The 23750-nt window shown below is 47.5% G+C and overlaps 1 long non-coding RNA gene across 1 annotated transcript in view; it reads left to right on the plus strand.

Annotated features, from left to right (window-relative positions):
* The first annotated feature begins 1655 nt into the window (after positions 1–1655).
* Positions 1656–23750, plus strand: part of LOC142013081 (uncharacterized) — a 50300-nt gene continuing 28205 nt past the window's right edge. Inside the window, exons 1-2 of the long non-coding RNA XR_012645538.1 lie at positions 1656–1731; positions 3791–3833. This is a non-coding gene — a long non-coding RNA (uncharacterized LOC142013081). The remainder of the gene's footprint in view (positions 1732–3790; positions 3834–23750) is intronic.

The following is a 23750-nucleotide window of genomic DNA, read 5'->3' on the forward strand; positions in this document are numbered from 1 at the left end:
TTACTTCATTTACATAAACAGTTGAATAAGTGCCCCATATGTGCCTCTGTCTATATAGTTACGATAAATAAATGTGCTGATTTAATACCAACCTTTATCACTTAGTTCCATTTTTATTTGTTGTTGCCTCAGAAACTTATATTGTGAGATAAAGTAGGTGCAGACTTGCTAATAATTAGGTTCAACACTGGAGAAAAGGAAATCGGAGGTGACAACACAAAGAGGCTGGTGCATTTGTTTTTTAATTAGACCAATGTAACTAGGAATAGATTTCGGGGTGGGAGAGAGTTCTTGCTTTCCTGCTGCGCTTGGCTCATTACCAGAATGTTTCTTCACTTCTGTTTTATTACACTTTGGTTACAACTGGATGAGAATGAAAATGATGTTGGTTATGTCTATTAGTGAGTCAAGAAATAAATAAGAATGTCATTGATTAGCATTTCAGAGGTAGTAAAATAATAAGCTTCCTTTCTTAAAGAGGTAGGTAGGTAAACAAAATACTTAAGGTGTGTAGTGGAAAAAGCAGCAAAGACACAAAAACAAAGGGAGCATGAAATTTAAAATATGTTGGTCTACAACTCCTAGAAACGTAAGCTGTTATCGCAATTGAAAAATGAGCGTTAGAAGGAAGTATCAGGTATTTAAAGTAGTATAACAACGTGGCAGCTATATGGGCAGACTGTAGAGAAAGTAAATTATTAAGCTTGTAGTAAGCGGTGAATAAATAAATTTCTCTTTTGTGAACGCTATGTCATCGGATGGAGGTGTTTATATTAGGGCACTGGTGGCCTTGATCTAACTTAGCTGTATTTTAGTTCCTTTTAAAGAAATAAACATCATGACCTTAGGTCAACTGTAAGAAACAACACTCACAAAGGAAAACAAAGTGAATAATATCCTGGTTCGCCTCTCTGATCTGTGTAAAGTACTAAATTCAGGTTGGTGGGATTTATCAGTAACACCCTTTATTGAGTATCAGTTTCAAGTATTCAGATTGCAGAGTCAAGCACTCAGACGTTACGAAATGCCTGTATTACAGATACCTCTACAATCTTAACTCTGCTCCCCTGCATGCATTCACTGGTTTTTAAATTGCATGAAGACACACTGCTTTTCTTTTTCCAAGACCCCTCCTGCTTCACTCTGTCACCAGATGGATAGTGAGAAGGGTAGGCAGTTGTAAGAGGAACAAGGAGCTCTCTTGGGGCTGGGGCACTGAACTGGAACCCAGATGAATTTATTATATTCCTGGCAATTCCACAAACATCTTGTCATCTTGGGCTGGACTATTGTCTCACAACAATGGCTTGGCCTTTCATCTCTTGTCAGTTACTAGTTGTCCACTCACCATTGTCCTCCAGGGAAGACAAGACCTGAATTTCTAATGTAAGAAATGAGCAGTAAATCTTTATTTCTATCCTCTTCCAGTCTGCTGCTGTTGGAAAGAAGAGAAAAGGGACAGAAGCCCAACATTTCTTTCCCTTTAACACTTCACCTTTAACTCTCTCAGCCAGGCTATCCCTCCCATACACAGCCCCCAGGAAGACTGTTCCAGGGAATGCTGCCTCAGTTCTTCCAGTGCCATAAATAAACTCTCTACCTCAGCCAAGTTTCCCTGTACAAATAAAGCTCTTACTATCCAGTGAAGCTCTAGACAGAGACCTACCCACCAGGGTCCTCAACCTGCACATCACTTCTTCCCTCAAGGCTGTGCAATACACTGCATCACAGGTCAGTGCACACTGCCTTTTGTTGCATGCCAGATTACTGAATTCCTGTGAGAACCTACTGTCCTACCTGGTTAGGCTCCACCACCCTTCTGTCAAGATTTCCTTAGTGAAGAGAGGGCCCCAAGAAGAAGTATGTAATGGTGGGTGATTCATTCTGTCCTATGAGACACAGGCCCGGGGCTGTGACAGGCAGCATGACTGTGACAGGCAGCATGTTTAAAAAAATGCAGAGGAAATGCTTTTTCACACAATGCACAAGTGACCTGTGGAATTTGCTGCCAGAAGATATGGCTGAGAATGAGTGCTTAATGGGAGCTAAGAGGAATTAGGCACTGAGATGGATAAAGAGACTATCCAATTAAATGTAATATTTTTAAAACCCCTGTGGCTCTAACCTCTCCCTGTCTTAGGGAACGAAACAGCCTGTAGCTGCCAAGGCTGAGCTAAAGAATTTCCCTGGGTGGAGCTTAGCCCAATGCTGCCTGAACCATCCTTTTAAAGCAGCTGGGGCCTTATTTCTTTGACTCTTTTTGGACAGGGCATCTGGAGACTGCTTGGAGTTAGTTTGGCAGGTCCTTGTTAAACAGCCTTTGTGCAAAGGATAGGGTGTCACGTTTTCTAGGTGTGTGTGGCAGGTGCTTCAGTGTGGGAGTGCCCAGAACTAGCCAGCTCAGTTTTGGTAGCCTGTTAGGTGACCCTGGGCATGTCACCTTTATGTGCCTCTTTTTTTTTCCCCCCCATTTGAGGAAATGAGGATAATAAGTGTGACTTTGTAAAGCACTTTGAGCAAAATTGGTGAGAAGCGCTGAGAACAGGGTAGTCTTATTTTAAACTGATTTTGCTTATTTGTATTTAAGGAAACAGGCATTAATCCAACACCTGCTGAAGTCATTTTATAGGCGCTTTCCTTTTACTTCAGTGGATATTGGAGCCTGCTCGTAAGAGCTAGTAATGGTCAACTCATACCCTTTACAACTGTGTTTCCCAAACTTAAAATATTCATGTACCCCTTTCGGGACTTCAGCCTTATCGGAATATCTCCTCTCCCAATGCTGCCCCAGTACTTTATCTCCTGATTTTTTTAGTAATTTATTTTCTGCAGCATACTCCTTGCAATCCTTTTGCATACCACCAGTGGAACACATACCACACTTTGGGAAACTGCTTTAGAACCTTTTGCAGGTAAAGGTTACTTCCAATGAAAGAAAACCATAGATTAAAGTATTCCTTCAGTCTGTGTAAGTTATTGGAATGATCCCTGTTGTGAAAATGATGGTTTAGTGTGTGCCAAGCAAGGGACCAATAACAGAAAACATTTAGCCACACTGGATAGCATCTCTTTCCAAGTGTAGACCAGTGGTTGACTCATTACCATATGTTAAATGAGAACAAAATTTTTTCTATAGGTGACTGATCAAGGGTATAGGTCTTGGGTGCTTAGCTCTCATCTGATGATTGTACATAAATTTAACTTTCCAGTCAAATAGGAAACTAATAAAGACATGTGCCTTAGCCAAAAACTAAAATTTGTATACACTTCCAAAATGCAATCTGAACTTCCTACTCCATGGCCCCTGTGGAGTCTAATGCACTCCCATTGAACAAATTAGAATTCTGCATGCTTGTTCAGTTAATTTACTTCACTTTTAGTTCTGCCTCTTTACAGATGAAGAAAATGCAACAATGCAGCTGTAATAGGATGAAACATTTGATCTCGGTTTGTTTACATCAGAATGCATTAATATATGTTAACACAGAAGGGATTACACCTCAATTTTTTTTTTCAAGTTAACTTACTTGCTTATGAAAATTAGTGGATTTACATTAAAATGAACATGGACAGCCTGGGCAAAACAAAGCAATTTTCCACAATCAAACGTGGTGAATATGCCTCCATTCTCTTTAGCAGGTAACCTCTCTATGATGGGAGACAAGGCTAGTTAAGGGTGAAAATGGAAAGAAATCTAATTCTGGCACTCTTAATATGGCTTCATCCATTTCTGCCAAGTGTAGGTTCTTGTCTGATATGCAGTTAATCTGTAATCCTTCTGATTGCACAGGTAACCTGAATGTGAATCAGTGGAGTGCATTCTTCCCAGCTCTGTAAGTAGCAATAACAACACTTTTAAGAGGTGGGGCTTCCCTCTATTCAATAAAAGGTGGTGGTGAAACTGAAATCTAATGGTGACATTCCAGATGTCAGCATTCATTATGCATATATGCATGACTTGGCATTCTTAACTTTACTGTGATCATTACAGCAGAAACATCTATTGAGCTAATGTGCTTATCCACTGTGGTTGTATCATCCACTCTAGATGCCAATGATGGGATAGAAATATTAGATCATTTAGCCCACACTCTCCCACTACAGGATTATTCCCTATATCCTATTTTCTTACATGTAGTCTAGTGACATTTTAAACTATTTCACTTCTTGGCTTTCCATCATATCCTTTGATAATGTGGCAATGTGATAGGAGACATCAAACAAAGAAAGCACTGCTATATCAACATGTACGAACAAGATAAAGGTAAGAAATAAGTGCTCAAATATACCATGCACAAGGCTCAAATCTGGGAAATAAACTCCAGCTATATTTCAAGCACATCATTTACACTTCACCTCCCCACCACCCCAAGTAGTCATTTAACCCCATATTATCCCTAAGAACTGTCGGCTTTTTGACTAAACTTCCTGGTGTATGGTGGTACCATTTTATGAGTATTTCCCAGGATGCTCTCCTGCTATTTGTCCTTTTAAATCTGGGACAATCAGGCAGTTACTTCCTTTAAGTGAGTTCTGAGTTCTACAGGTTGCTGTTCCTTCTCTTCCAGTTTGCAAATGTCTACTTCTTTTTACACTCTTCTTCCATGTCCTTGTGGAGGTGACATACTACTCAGACCATTTCAGAGGTATCGTTACTGAAGCTCTTTTCCTGATTTTTTTTTTTCTCCACCCTGAATCTGTTTGTCACTCTCTTAATCGTAATCTGAGTCTGGACAAAGGCAGGCAGAGGAGGCAAGTGCTAGGAAGTGAGTGAAGTGAAAGCAGCACACTCAGAAACAGACATGGAGCAGCCATCAGCAAGGCCAGATTAATGCAGGGGCTTTAGAGGTTGCAGGCCCTTGGGCTAAGTGGAGTCTTGCAGGCCCGTGGTCCAAATGTGGCCTGCTGCTTCTTTTCATCTGGCCCCTGGCAAGTCTTGGCATTGCACGTATGCACCAACTTCTCATCTTGCCAGGGAGTGCTTGACCCCTCTGCTTTGCTCCAGGGCCCGGCCCACCCCACCCTCTACTTCTTCCTCCCAGGTTCCCAGCCTGCCTCTTGCGTTCCCTGCATCACCCCTGCCCTGCCTCTTCCCTGCTTACTCTCCCGAGTGTACCCTCTCCCCACTGAGCCTCCTTCCTCCCAGAGCTTGAATGCCATGAACCAGCTGTTTACAGGATTCCGAACGTGCTGGGAGTGAAAGGGAGGAGTTGGTAAGTATTGGAGTAGGGGTAGGTAGGGCTTGGCAGTGGTGGGTGCTTCTTGTTCACTGATTTTTTTCCAGTGGGTGCTCAAGCTTCATATCCAGAGGAACTGCAACAAGATCAAGAGAGAGGGCAGCGCTGTGGGGGTCACACCTAACTGTTGTACCAATTTTTCTCTGCCTCAGTCATTTGTACATGAACTTAAATGGGCGGTGAATGAATGATGCTCCATTCATCAGTTTGAGACTATAATCCATTCAGCCATCCTTTCATATTGCAGATTCAGGGAAGTTCATGCATGAAGGGGTAAATTACACCTCCCTAACCTGTGAGTCCCTCAAGATATAACTGAAGATTGACACTGGTGAAGGTTGCAGTGTTTCTCCTGTCACCGTTCCTCAGCAATTCTACTACAAGAAGAATACAATTCTCCCTCCTTCCAAAACACCACTATTGCAGTGTTCTCACCCTTTTTCCTTGGGGCCCCCCGCACCCAAACATGCTATTAAAAACTCCCCAGCCCACAAATGCAACAGTGACTGGTTTTCTGTATATAAAAGCCAGGCCCAGCATTAGGGAGTAGCAAGTAGGGCAAATGCCCAAGACATGATGCCTGTCACCACAAAGATAAGTTGCTCAAGCTTCAATGTCAGCCCCAGGTGTCTGGGCTGGGAGCCCTGATCTTCAGCCTGCATGGTGCTGCTTCAGTTTTCTGCCCTGGGCCTTAGCAAGTCTAACACTGGCCCTGCTTGGCAGCCCTCCTGAAACCTGTTCCTTCCATTCCCCCTTCAGAAGGCCCTGGACTCCAGTTGAGAAGCACTGCCCTAACAAAAGGGCTATGCTACCCACACCCCTTTTCCAGCTGCCACTCTCTCCTCTTCCGGGTTTCACTGGCCTCTTGCAACTTCAACATAAAGAAGAGTGTATCAGTTTTCTACGGCTGCATTCTGACCAGCACTGCTTTATCAGTGCTGGGGGCTTTTGCTAGGCCAACGTGGTAGCTAAAATAAAGTGTTTTTACTGTTAGTCACTTCATTCATCTGTCTCCCTTTCAGCCAACATTCAACCTACAAATTTTAGGGGCAGATTTCTTTCAGTTATTTAGGTATGTAAAGATGTAGAAAGGCATCTAGTGGGATTTTCGAAAGTGCCTAGGTGCCTATCTGTATCTCTAGGCACCTACATTCTTGAAAAAAATCTTAATCTTTACATTTGTAAGCCTATGTAAAGATCTCATTTAATTTACTGAGTATGTCTGTTTCTTCCATTACAGGCACATTCGTTACTGTAAGAACCACTCCACTTCATAGTGCATGATGATTTGCAGGCTGAGAGGAGAATGGGGAATTTGGTATAAATTCCATAAGCACTCGCAGAAAAAAATATATCAAAAGTTAGTAATTCAAAGTTTGATACAAATGAAGAAGCTTCACAGAAAATAGATAATTAGCTAATATTTCCATCCAACCGAAAAATATTTTCTTTAGTGAAGATTAGGAAACAAAATAACTAATAAAAATTGTTGTGTGAACAGGAAACTAACGTACACAGCGTTAGCAAAACAAGCACCATGTAAATTGCACACACTACTTTTATTCAGACAAGAAAAGTCTCAGAACTCTGGATCATATAATTACATTCAGACTTCTGAGGACTAAAACATCTGTAGTGATAAGATGATTTTAACCATGTATAGTATCTTCCCCCAACCCCATTTCAGAACAATGCAGCAATAGGTACAGAGTGAACAAAATCTCATTTAACTTCTGTTTTTTCTATTTGGCAAAAGAAAATGAAGTGGATCGTTTATATAGTTACCTGTAGTGAGCAATGTGAGGCCATGCAGGCAGTTAAAGACTGACGGACTGTGTTCTTTCCTATGGTTTTGGTGCCTTTCAGCTAAACATATTTACCCCAAGAATTCCCATTTCCCAAAAAATCCCCCCATACAGAGTTCAAAAGACTGCAGTGTTTTTAACTTCTTAGGATTAAAGTTGAATCTAGCCATTGTAAATAACCCCAGGCAACTTAGGTCATCTTTCACAGGCCTACTTCTCCCCCACCCCCACGCACATTGAACCAGTGCCATTCAGTCCTATCACGCACTGCAGTGTGAATCATAACTGGTTAGAACACTCCCGCACTGAGTCCCTTTGGAGGCAGTATGTCTATCCCTCCTCCCTTCCTTGACCAAAACATGGGAAATTCCACATAGCGTCTGGGGACCACCCATCCACAAGTCATGGCAACAATTAATACATAGCCATTGTGCGCTTCCCTATGAGGAATGGAGCCAAAAACTTTGACCTTCAGCTTCATTTCTCAAAATGTAATTTAAATTCCACAAACAAAGCAGTGCCCTGGGACAGCAACAGTGTCTGTGGAACTACTTTTAAAGGTGATTTTAAAATGGTTCAGGTCTACTCAGAATTGCCATTGCGATCGCGGACATCCAAATCCAGAAGTCCGCTCCCCTGCCTGCAAATCAAGAGATTTAAAAAAGAAATACGTGTAAGTTCTTGTTTGTTTTTTGTGCCATCATCTGAATGTACTTGCTCTGAGCAAGGCTAACCACTTTGGCACCATAGCAATGGCATTGGTGATGGGATATTACCAGTGTTGTCCCAAAGTCTTGGTCTAATGGCTGGAGCTCTGAATTTGACTGGCCTGGGATAAAATTTTTAGGATGTCCTCTACCTGTACAAAAAGGAATGCATGCAGTGTAAATCCCACCTGCATGGATTTCTTTTCCATTATTCTGTGTTTGAACTACCTGATTCTCAGCAATATGTCGCAAAGAATCCTTTTTATATCATGCTGCCAGCTAGTCCAAGGCAGATAGTTGGACAGTCATGGGTATCTGGGGAGACAAGGAAGTCTATTTACATCTAAGCTCTGTCTTTCAAACAGCCTGGTCCATGGTACATGTGATCTTTCATCTGAGCATCCTCATTTAGCTGCATGTACCTTGGAATTGATACAAGCATGAGGCTAGTTGCTAGCACAGTGCATTGATACTGGTCATTTGGGTGAGAGACACAGCGTTCCCGATCTCTGCCAATTGCAAGTTCAAGTGTCTGTTGAATAGCTTTGTAGGATAGTTTGACTTTGTTTGGCTAAATATTCCCAGGTGCATGCTGTAAGGGAAGTTTCAGGCCTATGTCAGTTCATGTGTCCGACTGGGCAGGGAATGAAGAAGGTAGGCAGCAGTGTATTTTTCCCAGTGTAGACTTGAATTGCAGAGCTTTGGGTCTGAAGGAGTTGAGTTTCGAGCACTAGGGCAGTGTTTCTTAAACAATGTTCCACAGAGCACTGGTGTTCTGAGAACAACTCGCAGGTGTGCCATGAGCGTTTGGAAAAATAATTTAAAGTTTCTGATACCATACATTGATGGTATATACTTTCTGTTATTGAAAGCAGATATAATGTTACTACTTTGTTGTTATGGTGCCTGATTAAATTACTTCATTTTGGTTTTTGCTGTATATGTTTGGTTTTGAAGAATTTTCGTAGGTGCTCTGCATAAAAAGATATTATTGTTTGATGTTCTGTGGTCTCAGAAAGTTTAGGAAACATTGCACTGGGGAGCTATTTGCTTTGATTCTGCAGAACGGCCAGTAAACGAACACCAGAGTGCCTGAAAAAGCATATAAGCCCTTTCCAATAGATGTACCTAAAAATATTTGTACAAATCACCATGGTTACCTGGTATCACTACGTCACCTGTTAGGGAATGTCTCACCAACAGAAGTGATCATAACAGATGGCCTGTTTGCAGAGTTAGAATGAATAACTGGAAGGTGCTTGTTCACACAGCAACTAGGTGAAGGGGCTGCTCTTAACTGGACAGTTAATATCTAACAGATGTTTAACACATCCTATATCAATGCCTTCTGACTTCCTGATAAAATATGTACAGAGAACAACAAGAAGTCCTGTGGTACCTCATAGACTAACAGATATTTTGGAGCATAAGCTTTCATGGGTAAAGACCCACATCTGACAAAGCGGGTCTTTACCCACAAAAGCTTATGCTCCAAAATATCTGTTAGTCTATGAGGTGCCACAGGACTTCTTGTTGTTCTCGAAGATAAAGACTAACACAGCTATGTCCCTGGTACTATGTACAGAGAGTGTAACAGCTTTGATAGACAGAACACAGCCAGAAGTTTATCTCCTCGCTTCCAGCCAGCAACTTCTCTGCTCCTCCAGTGGCAGGGGGATTCAGGCTATGGGTTTTTTTCACCTGTTTAGGCTTTATAGGACTACTGTGAAGCAGTGTGTACCACTATATATACACTTTTTCTTTTCTTCATGTGCATGCCACCCGCTGAGGAGGCAAATTGTTTTATCAGATCCTGTTTTTTTCCCTCATTCTTGAGTGCTTTCTGGATCTTCTGAGGGTATTCAATAGAGCCAAGTAGCTTAAACTGGAGAAGGGAACAATTTGTTGCACTCTCTAGGGCAGTGATGGGCAGCCTAGGTTAGTGAGTGTGCCGCATGCATGGCCCTCCTTCATCTCAGTGGGCTGCAAGATTGTAGTAATCAAGAAAGCCTTGCAGGAGCAGGTAGTTTTGCTAACTGTGCTTGCATACTTGCAATTTGTGGGGTATGTGATGGAACCATAGCTATGCTTTGGTTGGACACAGAGGGGCCGTGTCTACACTAGCCCCAAACTTCAAAATGGCCACGCAAATGGCCATTTTGAAGTTTACGATTGAAGTGCTGAAATGCATATTCAGCGCCTCATTAGCATGCGGGCGGCCGCGGAGCTTCGAAATTGACGCGGCTCGCCACCGCACGGCTCGTCCTGACGGGGCTCCTTTTTGAAAGGACCCCACCTACTTTGAACTCCCCTTATTCCTATGAGCAGATGGGAATAAGGGGACTTTGAAGTAGGTGGGGTCCTTTCGAAAAGGAGCCCCGTCGGGACGAGCCGTGTCAATTTCGAAGCGCCCCGGCCACCCGCAAGCTAATGAAGCGCTGAATATGCATTTCAGCGCTTCATTAGTAAACTTCGAAATGGTCATTTGCGTGGCCATTTCAAAGTTTGGGGCTAGTGTAGACACGGCCCATGTGTCCTTGCTTTACATTACATGCCACTTTAGTAATACCGGTAGGAGGAAAAATTATGTGGATAGAAGCCAGTGGAATCAGCCAACCCTGTGCATGGGCAATGGTGAACATGTTGCCCACCGCGGCTCTACAGGCAACCCCAGAAAAGCATTTCTGAGCATTTTATGAGGAGACTTATTTAAGCTTCGCAACGTCTGTGGGAGTGCAGTAAGTAGCATTATCCCTGTTGTACCCAAGAGAAAGTATAGAGAGAGGGACAGAGAGTTTCCTAAGACGTCACAGCAAGTCAGTAGCAAAACTAGGAACAAAACATAGGAGCCCTGACTCCCAGTTCTGTGCTCTGACCAACAGGAAATATGGGAAAGTTTTCAGTTATTCAGACTACCCTGCTTTCTGAGTATATAAATAAAGTGATGCAATTTCCTGATCCTAAAAATGGCTTTAACTATAACTTCCAAACTAAAGACCTTCCCTAGAGATGTGAGACAAACAAAATTCCTCAGGTCCCATCACAAAACTGCTTTTTTTGTGTTTGAGTAACCTTCTTTGACTGCAGAATATTTTCTCTCAGACTTGCTACATAAGTGAGCCACTCAATCATGGGAAACGGAGAGAAAATCCCTCACCCTAACTCATTGTGGGAAGTGCCCTTTATGTTGCTACCATGGCTACTGTATGAAAGCCAAGGTCATGTTTTGTTGTGAATGTGGATGTACTAAGCCTTTTTGTTTTAAACTGACAATTGCTGCTTATAAGAAAAATTAAATCATTTGTGGTGGACATGAAGCGTAGGCTTATACTAATTCAGGGGCTCCATACCATAAAGTGAAACTTAGCCTGGTACAGAAATATCTCAATCTTGTCTATGGGACAATCACTGATCTCCATTATTATTATGCTGGTGTAAATTCACAGTGATTCCTGTAATTCTTTCATGTCAGTTTAAGATGAGGGGGCGGGAACACATGACCTATGAGGAGAGGCTGAAGGACTTGGGCTTATTGGCTGTGTCTATACTTGCATTCCTCTTTTGAAAGAGGCATGCAAATGAGGTGCAGATTTACATACCTGGTGCCTCGTTTGCATATTATTCTTTCAAGAGAGCTTCTTTCAAAAAAATGAAAGCAGTGTAGATGCAGCTCTTTCAAAAGTAACCCCATCTTGGAAAGACCCTTCTTCCCATAAAAAAAGGGAAGAAGGATTCTTTCGAAGATGAGGTTTACTTTTGAAAGAGCTATATCTACACTGCTTTTCTTCTTTCAAAAGAAGCTCTTTTGACAGAATAGTATGCAAATGAGGCACCAGATATGTAAATCTGCACCTCATTTGCATTTTCAATTTTCCTCTTTTGCATGTCTCTTTTGAAAGAGGAATGCAAGTATAGACACAGACTGTTTGTGGCCACTCTAGCCCCCTCCTTTCAGAAGGAGCATGGTAATGAGCTACTTCAGCAGATGCTAATGAGGTGCTGCCATGAATATGCAGTGCCTCCTTAGCATAATAGAAGCGATGTGCGTTTTGAAAGTGCCACTTTAGAAATGCATGCCGCCCATATAGACAGGGGCCTTTTGAAAGGATCTCCCCAGACTTCGAAAACCCCTTCTTTTCAAAACCAAATGTCTACACGGGCAGCATGCATTCCACAAGCAGCGCTTTTGAAACCTGTGCAGCTGCCATTATGCTAATGAGGCACTGCATATTCATGGCAGCGCCTCATTAACATCTTACAAAGTGGCTCATTACCGTGGCCCTTCCAAAAGGCAGGGCTAGTGTTGCCACGGCCATTCAGTTTGCAAAAAAGAAGAATGAGGGGCGATTTGATAGTATTCGTCAACTTCCTAAAGAGGGGCTCTAGAGGCTTGAGAGAGGCTATTCTCAGTAGTGACAGATGGCAGAACAAGGAGCAATGGTATGAGGTTACAGAGCAGGAGGTCTAGGCTGGATCTTAGGAAAAATGATTTCACCAGAAGCATGGTGAAGCACTGGAACGTATTACCTTGAGAGGTGGTGGAATCTCCATCCCTAGAGGTTTTACGTCCCAGCTTGACAAAGTCCTGGCTGGGATGATTTAGTTGGGGTTGATCCTGCTTCAGGCAGGGGGTTGGACTAGATGACCTCCTGATGTCCCTTCCAGCTTTAGGATTCTATGATTCTATGATAAGCGGACCCAGTAAACCCTTGAAATGTGCAATTTCGAGTAACGCTCAACTCGCATTAATGTGAATTGAGCGTAACTCAAATTCCGGCTGCCCCAGTCCTGGCTCAACCCCCCTGCTTTGTTCAGCCCCAGTTCAAACCCCGCCCCCCAGCCCTCTCACCACCCGCACACGGCTCTAGCTCACCCCCCCCGACCCTAGCACCCGGCTCTGGCTCTGGCTCACTCCCTCCAGCCCTGGTTCAAGCCCCGCTGGCTCACCCTGGGCATGGCTCTGGCTGTGCCTCCCCTGCTCTGGTTCAAACCCCCCGCATGTGGCTCTGGCTCAACCCCCCTGGCCTTGGTTCAAACCCCCTGACAGCTCACCACCCGAGCAAGGCTCTGGTTCACCATCTCCGTCTGTGGCTCTAGCTCAACCCCCACTATCCTGGTTCAACTGCCTCCCCCGGCACATGGCTCTGGCTCAACTCTGCCCCCTGCAGCCCTAACCCACCCCAGACTTAACCTCACCACACCCCCGTCCCATGGCCCCAACCCACTGCCAGGCTTAACTCTCCCCAACTGCCCCCCAACCCCAGGACTTACCTTTCAAGAGGCACTCCAAGTGCTCCTGCTGTTTCCCCAGCTGCAGAACGTGCATTCCATCTGGGAACACTCCCCCCCCCGACTTACAAAAAATTCAAGTTACGTGAGGGTGCATGGTAACACAGCCCTTGCATAAATCGAGGCACTACTGTGTTAATAATGCGTAAATGAACTGATGGGTATGAGAATAATCTGCATGTGTGCAATTGCAAATTCTTTGCCTTGTTATAGAAAGACGTTTTCTAAAAATAAAGCCATTATTGCAGGCAATCTGCGCCTGTGATTTATATAAGTAATATCAATCTCTGAAATTATTAGGTTTATTTTGGACTGACTTTTTGTCAAACCTCATCTTACAGTTTCCAATGTAACATCAGCAGGAAGCATGTAGCATATGTAATTACTCTTCTCACCTAAATTATAGAATTTACTGAACTAATTTTGTACATAATTTCTGTTAAAATTTCCTAATAAGAACAGAAGGAGGCTCCCAAAGATGATGTGGCTCTGGATTACTAGAAAGTATTTGCTGTGTATTTTAAATGTAGCTTTTAAATTAAAGTCCAGATCCTTAGGTGTGGTTATGCCTTAGCACATGACCCAAAAGTGTAGCACTGATGGAATTATGCCATTTTCCTGCATTCCATGCCCAGTTCTGGGGAACTCTGGGATCAGTGATGCTGACAATGCAAGTAAAAGCAGCATCCATTTCTAATCTGTAGAAACTGTAAAAGCCCCCTACAGACATTGCTAGTCTAGAATATGCTAGTCTGGGATCACAGAAGCACAAAACACTCCATCTCCACCCTCACATTACCTCTTTCTCCATCTGTGACATGACAGCAATAACGTTTTACTAACCTTTCTTTGAACTTAGAACTTTATTTATTCATGTAGTTCAATGTAACTGCAAAATCTTTATTATGTATTTTATTTATAATCTAATTTCAGAAGCTGCTCGTCAGATGTAGCTTCCTGAAATGCATTATGATCACATACTGCTGCCAAACTGATCAGGTGTTCCTGAAAATAAGAAATATTACTGGCACGTGTGCAATCCACTTCAGAGAGATTTCAGTAATAATCCTACATTATGCCCTCCAGAGCCGTGTCTACACGTGCACGCTACTTGGAAGTAGTGGCACTAACTTCGAAATAGCGCCTGTCACGGCTACACGCGTTGGGCGCTATTTCGATGTTAACATCGACGTTAGGCGGCGAGACGTCGAAGCCGCTAACCCCATGAGGGGATGGGAATAGCGCCCTACTTCGACGTTCAACGTCGAAGTAGGGACCGTGTAGTCGTTGCATGTCCCGCAACTTCGAAATTGCGGGGTCCTCCATGGCGGCCATCAGCTGAGGGGTTGAGAGACGCTCTCTCCAGCCCCTCAGCTCAATGGTGGCTGCGTAGAGCGGCCCCTTAAAGGTCCCCACCCCCTCCCTTTCTGTGCAGGAAGCTGAGAGAGCATGCAGGCAGCAGCAATAACACGCGGCTCACCTGCATGCTCTTCTTCAGCCACCCACACCCCCAACCGACCTGATGGCCGCCCGGCAGCCCCCCCAGCACCCTCAGGGAACCCCCCCGAAGGGAAGCCAGGGTTCCCAGGGCAGGAGCCAGGCTGGGAAGCGGCAGCGGGGCCCCTCCTGGACGGAGGCCGAGCTTCGGGACCTGCTGGGGCTCTGGAGCGAGGAGGAGGTGCTCCAGGTAATGGGGAGCAAGAGGTGGAACGCGGATGCGTTCGCTCGGCTGGCTGAGGGCCTGGCCGCCTGGGGTCACCTTGCCCACACTCCGGACCATGTCCGCAGTAAAGTGAAGGAGCTGCAGCAGGGTTATGCCTGGGCCCGGAATGCAGCCGGCCGATCTGGGGCCGCCCCCGTCACTTGCCCCTTTTACAGGGAGCTCAGGGACATCCTGGGCCCCTGGCACACCTCCTCCCCTCTGGCCATGCTTGACACCTCGGCTGAGGAGCCCCAGCAGGCCCCGGAGCCGGAGTCCGCCCCGGAGGCAAGCCCCGCACCCCAGGGGCCCCCCCCAGGAGCCCACCCCCGGGGCACCGGAGGAGGAGGAGGAGGGGGACTCCTCCTCCACCGACACCGGCCTCCAAATCCTCCTCCTGCCATCCTGGAGCAGCAGCCGGGTGTCCGCCCCCCGGGTGTTCTCCGACCGTGAGAGTGGACTGTCAGGTATGTACCCCCCACTGGTGCACACCCGTGGGGTTGAGGGGCGGGGGTAATAGATATGGCCAGGGCCCTCCACATGCCCAGATGACCATGGCCCCAAGGACAGCAGTGGCATGTCCCTCCCAGGAGTGCATCAGCCCCTGCCCCCCCCAGCACGACAGTGCCATGCCCCATCCCCCGGGGCAGGGGAGAGCGGAACCTCTAGGGTCGCCCGGGGGGAGGGGGTGGGACACCCCACAGCAGCAGCAGCATGTGATGGAGTGGGGGGAGTGCAAATGCGAGACTCAGGCTAGATATGAGCAACAAGCTGAATAGCTCCCAGGGGCAAAGGATGATCCTGGGGCTACAACTGGCAGGTTACACCTCTGCCCTGAACAAAGAGGAGGGAGGAGCTGAGCTGGGTTTGAATCAGGGGCCGCAGTTAGAGGCTAGGGGAAGGGAGAGCTGGAAGGCAGCCAGCCTGAGGAGGGGGAAAGCTACACCCCAGAGGGGCACCCCTTGGGTCTTCTCCCCAGGACGGGTTGGAAGGACTGTCTCTGACTGCTGTACTGTCACTTCTGGGAGAAACTGGGCATCTGTTGCCTAAGAAACCTCTCCTGTCAGACCCTGCTGAGTGAAGTGAGACTCACTCCCGCCAGGGGACGGGGTGCAGTGGAGGGGGACCCTTGAACCCCATCACAGCAGCATCTCCTGGGGATGGGGATGGGTAACCTGCAGCACGGGGGCAGGGGGACAAGGGCCACGGCTCGGGGCCCACACTAACGTCTGTCTCCACTCTTCCTCCCCACCTCCTGTGTTCCGCAGCTGCACCATCGGAAGGACCGGAAGAGAGTGCCGGCGAGGCGTCAGTGGTCCCGGAATCCCCTCCGGGGCCATCGCTCCAGGCCAGCCCCTCAACGGAGGACCAACCGGCCCCACGGCGGGCAAGACGGCGGACCCAGCACCACCACCCGATGGCGACGGACCCCCAGCTGCTGGCCCTTCACCGCCAGCAGGTGGAGGTCGCGGAGCAGCGGCTGCGGGTGGAGCGACGCCGCCTCCACCTCCAGGAGCGGGCACTGGCCTGGCGCCAAGAGGCATGGGGGGCCTACATGGAGACTTTTAACCGCATAGCGGACTACCTGGCCCCCCATGCTGCGCCGGCCGCCACTGCACCCGCCCTGACTGCTCCGCCCACCCTGACTGCTCCACCCGCTGTGCCACCCGCTGCTCCTGTCGTCGCCGTGCCGTCCGCCGTCGCCCCGCCACCCGCCACCGAGGGCCGCTCCGCCGAGGGAGACCTGGGGCCAGCTGACACTCGCCGGCCGTATCTGCCGGTCCGCCCGGCCCCCAGCCAGCCCCGGACAGGGCTGCGCCAAGGCGGGGCTCCCGGCTGCCCACCCCCAGTGCTGGACTATAGGGGCATGGGGCCCAGGACGTGCCCCCCCCGTATATATTCCCCCCACTGTTTTGTTCTTTGTGTTGTATATAGTTTGTATTTATTTATTTGTGCCCCCCGTTTGCCCAGTCTGATCCTTCCCCCCCATGTAAATAGTTCTCCCCTTCCTTGTTATCCCTGTTTTTTTTGTTAATATAGACATACACTTTTCATATTTAAGTTAGTTAGAAGTTCCTGTATATAGTTAGTATTAGTTAGAACAGCGTTCAAAGTAAACAAGTTTGATTTCACAAACAAGTGTCTGCTTGTATTCGTCCAGGAAAAGTGGTGGGGGGTGTGCTGTTGGGTGCTCCGTGGTGTGGGCATAGGGGCAGGGAGTGTTGTGGAGGATGGGGTGGGGCCAGTGGGGGGCCTGCCAGCGTTCAGCCCTCGGCCTCATCGAAGTGGGCCTGCAGGGCCTCCCGGACGTGGGTCCCTTCGGGGTCCACCTGGCGACTGGGGGCAGCGGGTGGCTGCACGTCGGCCCTGCCGGCCTCCACAGCCCAGCCCTGAAAGAAGGCCTCCCCCTTGCTCTCCACCAGATTGTGTAGGGTGCTGCACGCACCCACAATCTGGGGGATGTTGGTGGGGCCCGCATCCAGGAGGGTCAGGAGACATCTCCAGTGCCCTTTGAGGTGGCCAAATGAGCTCTCCACCACCTGGTGCGCGTGGTTCAGGCGCTGGTTGAAGCGCTCCGGGCTGGCAGAGAGATGGCCCGTGTACGGGTGCATGAGCCAGGGCCGGAGGGGGTATGCCACATCTGCGATGACGCAGAGGGGCATGGTGGTGTCCCCCACAGGGATCTCCCGCTGAGGGATGTAGGTCCCCGCCTCCAGCCGGCGGCACAGGCCCGAGTTCCGGAATACCCGGGTGTCGTGGGTGCTGCCAGGCCAGCCCACATAAATGTCCTGGAAACGGCCCCGGCTGTCCACCAAGGCCTGGAGGACCACTGAGTGGTAGCCCTTCTGGTTTATGTAGCGTCCTCCACTGTGCACTGGGGTGCGGATGGGGATGTGAGTCCCATCCAGAGCCCCGAAGCAACTGGGGAAGCCCAGGGTGGCGAAGCCCGCGATGGTGGCATCTGGGTTCCCCAGCCTCACGAGCCTGTGGAGGAGCATGGTGTTGATGGTGCACACGACCTGCAGGGGAAGCACAGGGGAGAGCACCAATGAGGGGTGTGCGTGGCCCTGCCCTGCCCGGGCCCCCCTGCCCTCCCCTCCCCTGCCAGGGCTGCCTCCCCCCCTCCCCCTGTGGGTCCTCTTACCTCCATGAGGACAGCCCCGACGGTGGCCTTGCTGACGCCAAACTGCTGGCCCACAGATCGGTAGCTGTCTGGAGTGGCCAGCTTCCAGACAGCGAAGCCGACCCGTTTCTCCACTGTGAGGGCACGCCGCATGGTGGTGTCCTGGTGCCTGAGTGCGGGGGTGAGCCACTGGCATAGCTCCATAAATGTCTGCTGGCTCATTCTAAAGCTCCTGACCCAGCGGTCGTCGTCCCACTCCCCAAGCACCAGCCGCTCCCACCAGTCGGTGCTGGTGGGGTAGCTCCACAGCTGCCGGCGTGTGAGGCCGGGGGGGGTCGGGGTGCTGCAGGGTTGGGGGTTGAGTCCTCCTCCCCTGCGGGCCACTCCTCCTCCTGTGTGGCAAGGAGGTGCTCAGCTGCCTCCCGCATGGCATGGAGCAGGGCGAGCCCTGCTCCTGCAGGGGCGGCTGGGTGGACCTCTGGCGGCTGCTGCTGCTGCTGCTGCTGGGGGTCCATGACTGTGTCGCCCGAGGTCTGTGTGCCTATGGCTCTGCAGACCGCGTGCTGTGCAGGCTGTGTGTGTCTGGGAGGGGTCCTTTAAGGGAGCAGCTAGCTGTTGCCCCAGAAGCACTAGCCCGCCCTGTGACCCTGTCTGCAGCTGTGCCTGGCACCCCTATTTTGATGTGTGCTACTTTGGCGTGTAGACGTTCCCTCGCTGCGCCTATTTTGATGTGGTGCTGCGCAACGTCGATGTTGAACATCGACGTTGCCAGCCCTGGAGGACGTGTAGACGTTATTCATCGAAATAGCCTATTTTGATGTCTCCACATCGAAATAGGCTACTTCGATGTAGGCTTCACGTGTAGACGTAGCTCAGAGGTATTGAAAATTGTTCTTACATTGACAGTTCACAGTTATGTTAAGCGTCAGTGTCTATTTACTATCATTAAGCTCTAAATCGTCTCTTGTAAAAACAATTATGCATATATTAATAAAAACACATATATCCACCATATCATACAAAGAATCACTTCATAGGTGTTGAATGCTACCGTGACCTAAAGCAGGCACTTGTTTTATTCTCTGTAATTGGCTTTTTGTCTGCATTGACAGTCAGCCAAAAAACTTGAAGGAGAATCACCATCTTGATATAAAGTTGAGATGTTTATGTCGCATACCATTTTTCCAGGACTGTATTATCATGTTCATTTTGGAAATGAGTGACGTAGAATGCCCATAATTCCAAATGGTTTTCAGATCTGAATCTGTCATGACTCTGGGAGCCACATGGTTGCTCTTCAATAATATTGATCAGGCAGTGGGATGAGTAATTGTTCACAAATGTTTTGGAAAGAACACAGGAAGAAAGGAAATGAGTAAAAAAAATCTCAGAAAAATGCTATTCACCTTCCAGGCATCTGAACAATTCTCCCAGTTTTTTTCCATTTTCCAAGGCAGACAAAGAAACAGGAAACTTGTCAATAGGAGGGACAAGTAATAAAAATTATTTACTTCCCTCTTTCTATGTAGCAACCAATCTTTTTCTTATACTCAGTACCAGCTGCGCCAACAGCCACTGTGGACCCAAGAGCAAAGTAGTCGGGGGTTCAGATCCCTCCTTCCCCAGAAGGCGCAGGGCCGGGCGTGCAAGGTGGAGCATGGCTTAAGGCAGTCAGCCCTGACCCTCCCCTGCCACTCCCTGACAGCTGGGGCACAGCGCAACCCCAGTTTTTCAGAGGCCCGAGGCAGCTGCCCTCTTTGCCTCCCCGCAATGATGGGCCTTCTCAGTACTGAAGGAAAAAGCAGTGGCCACTGAATGTCTGTTTGGCTTTCCTCAATGAAGTAAAGATTTCTTGAGGACCAAGTGCTCAGTGGAACTTGAATCAACATTTTGCTCTTTCTCTGGTGTGAAACCTCAACAGCACTGGATTGTGCACCAATAGGAATGCTGAGCGCAGCTTTTCATACACTGGTACATCCAACAATGGTATTTTTACTAGCAAGGGGAGAACCAGAAAGATCCATAACAATAGCTTAATAGAATCATAGAACACTAAACTGGAAGGGATCTCGAGAGGTCATCAAGTCCAGTCTCCTACCCTCACAGCAGGATCAAGCACCATGTTGACCATGGGTCTGCAACTGAAATTGCGAGAAAAGCCATTTTTTTCAAATTCATTTATAAAATCAACCCTTCAAGGGCCATGATGCACGTGAATATGAGATAGTCCTTAATAAATAATTTCAAACTGTGCTTTTTATCACCCTATTTTAAGAGCAGTGCACAAACAATGATTAGTGCCAGTTAGAAAGTTGTTACTCCCATCTCCAGGCTGCACCTGCCTCAGCCCCCAAATCATTCCCCTATCCCCAGGCTTTACCCCACCCCCCGCATGCTGCAAACCTCCCCCCAGGCTTAATCCCTCCAAGCCCCAACTTCTCCCCCCACCACCTCCAGGATTAACTCCTCTGAGCCCTCCTCCTCCAGGCTTAACTCACCTCAGCACATAATTCTCCTGCGGCCGCTCCCTCCCCGCCCCGCCACTGTTTCCCACCACCTCAAGCTCCTTCTTGGCATGGCTTCGTGGCTCCAGCAGGGGCAGGCTCAGTTGCCCCTCCCTGCAGCTCTCACACTGGCTTAGACTTCTGCCCATGTGGGGTGGCTCCCTGCCAAGCTGGCTTTCCCTTCCCCAAATTCAGTTTGTTCAACGGCGCTGCATGCAGAGTCAGCAGCAGCTCTCAGACCCACAAGTGACCCCTCAAAGAGCCGCATGCATGTCTGGAGCCACAGATTGCTGACCCCTGGTCTAGACCATCCCCAATAGATGTTTATCTAACCTGCCCTTAATATCTCCGGTGATGGAGATGCCACATCCTCCCTAGGCAATTTATTCTAGTGTTTAACTAACCTGACAGTTAGGAAGTTTTTCCTAATGTTCAGCCTAAACCTCTCTTGCTTCAGTTTAAGCCCATTATTCCTTGTCCTATCTTCCAAGGCCAAGGAGAACAATTTTTCTCCCTTCTCCTTGTAATCCTGTTTTATGTACTTAAAAACCACTATCATGTCCCCTTTAAATCTTCTCTTTTTTCTAAACTAAACAAGCCCAGTTCCAGTCTTCCCTCATAGCTCATGTTCTTTAGACCTTTAATCATTCTTGTTGCTTTTTTCTGGATGTTCTGCGATTTCTCCACATTTTTTCTTGAAAAGTGGTGCCCAGAACTGGACACAGTACTCCAGCTGAGGCCTAATGAGTGCTGAGTAGAGTGGAAAACTGACTTCCTGTGTCTTGTTCTCAACACTCTTATTAATACATCCCAGAATCATGTTTGCTTTTTTTGCAACAGCATCACACTCTTGACTCATATTTAGCTTGTGGTCCACTATGACCCCTAAGTCCCTTTCTGCAGTATTCCTTCCTAGACAGTTCCTTCCCATTCTGTATGCATGAAGCTTATTGTTCCTTCCTAAGTAGCATAATTTGCATTTGTCCTTATTAAACTTCATCCTGTTTACCTCAGACCATTTCTCCAGTTTATCCAGATCATTTTGAATTCTGACCCTACCCTCCAAAGCAGTTGCAACCCCTCCCAGCTTGGTATCATCTGCAAACTTAATAAGTGCACTCTCTATGCCAAATCGTTGATGAAGATATTAAATGGAACCAGTCCCAGCACAGAATGCTGCAGAACCCCACTTGTTATGCCCTTCCAGCATGACTGTGAACTATTAATAACTACTCTCTGAGGATGGTTATCCAGCCAGTTATGCACCCACCTTATAGTGGCCTAATCTAAGTTGTATTTACCTAGTTTTTTGATAAGAAGATCATGCAAGACCTTATCAAATGCCTTACTAAAGTCTAGGAATACCACATCCACTGCTTATCTTATCTTATCCCTGTCAAAGACAGCCGTTACATTGGTCTGGCATGATTTGTTCTTCATAAATCCATGCTGGCTGTTACCTTACTTTCTTCCAGATGTTTGCAGATGAATTCCTTAATTACTTGCTCCAATATCTTTCCCAGCATAGAAGTTACACTAACTGGTTTGTAGTTTCCTGGATTGTTCCTTTTTCCCTTTTTATAGATAAGCACTGTGTTTGTCTTTTTCCAGTCTTGTGGAATCTCTCCCGACTTCCAGGACTATTTAAAGATGATAGCTAAAGGTTCCAATACCTCCTCGATCAGCTCTTTGAGTATTCTAGGATGCATTTCATCAGGCCCAGTGTCTGCAGGTGGTGGGGGGGCAGCAGTGGCCACCAGGTGGTGCAGGGTGGCCACCTTCCTTGGCCCCAGGAGTCTATGCAGTTCCCTGTAGTGGGGGCAGTGGGCAGGCCATGCCCCCAACCAGCTGGCAGCCTCATGGGCTTTGCAGTAAGCCTGCCTCAGTTCTTTCACCTTCATACATATGCTCAGTACAGCCTGGGTGGCCTTGGGTGGCAAGCCCTGGCCAGCCTGTTTTAGGCTTCCGCATTTCACTGCCAGGTGCCAGTTTGCCAAAGGGCCTCTCCCCTGCCCCTGCCCCTGCCCCTGCCCCTGCCCCACAGAGCGAGGAGATCCTTCAGCTCCCCCTCGGTCCAGGAAGGGCCCCTCTTTGCATGTGCCTTACCCAGGTGCTGTGAGCCCTCGGTGGTATTGTCTGGGGCCTCTGGGGCGGCAGGGTGTCCCCTGTGCTGCCGTGGCAGCCAGGGGGTGCAGACACTGGCTGGGGCATTAAGCAGGGGCACTCTGACGGGGAGCTTGTGCTGCCCGTTTGTGGCACGCTCTTAGCTTCCTGCCTGGGGTTGCCGGGAAGCTGCTTCCTGTCAGCTGGCTGGCAGGGACCATAGAGCCCTGCCTGAGCTGGCCAGAGTCTCTGTGCTCTGGGGAGCTGGGGGGGACCTCCACCATGGCGCACTCCTTACTTCGAAAGAGTGAGTGCAGAGCATCTGCACACACGCTACTTCAAAGTTAAACTTTGAAGTAGGGTGCTACTCCATTCCCGGGAATGGAGTAAGGACTTTGAAGTTAGCCTCCCTTACTTCGAAGTTAACTTCAAAGTAAAGGAAAGCATGTGTAGATGCTCTGCAGGCTACTTCGAAGTAGCCCCTTTGAAGTTTACTTTGACATAAGATCCTAGTGCAGATGCAGCCAAAGTGCACAGCACATTAATGCTAAAGTTTCATATTTGCAGAAAGCCTCCTTGCCTTGTGCTCCAGTAATTCATTTTCATTGTAGTTTGGGTGTGCAAAGGTCAGCAGTAAAAGCAGTCTAAAGGCTATTGTAAAGAACTGTGTGCTTGGATACCAAAAAGACAAACATGATCATGCCTAATAAGGCATTTTGTGATGCACGTCAATGTTGAACTTTAATCATGTGCATCCCCAAAACCAAAGTCAGTAACTGGATTCCAAACATATGTAAGGATATAGCTCTTTTCTTAAACTGAAGCAAGATGATAATATGCTTCAAATACCATATTTCTTCTATGAGATTATTTCAGTGGATATTCAAATTATCAAATAAAAATTAACTTCATGATAAATATTCTGGGTTACATTTCTATTCATATTTTACTCCTCTTTTTAAAAAAATTATAATGCATCTCCATGTGGAATATGTGTAACAATTTTAACAGTTTAAAGCATACACACACATGCTTAAAAAGCACAGTCCATGAATGTTACGTTTCAGAGTTAAACACTCAAATTAAGAAAAGCTAGGAATAATATATCGCATGCAACTTTAATGCAACCCCTTAGTGGTTGCGCATAATGATGTAGTCTATAATTATCTGATTACATATACTTCTTCCTGCCCTTCCCCCCCATCCCCCAGCTGACTCCTGCCTTATTCAGTGCTCAGGATGAAAGATGTGCTTTAAATGAGTTGCTTTTCAATGTTTTTTT

The sequence above is a fragment of the Carettochelys insculpta genome, chromosome 5, assembly GCF_033958435.1.
Source record: "Carettochelys insculpta isolate YL-2023 chromosome 5, ASM3395843v1, whole genome shotgun sequence".
Classification (NCBI taxonomy): Eukaryota; Metazoa; Chordata; order Testudines; family Carettochelyidae; genus Carettochelys; species Carettochelys insculpta.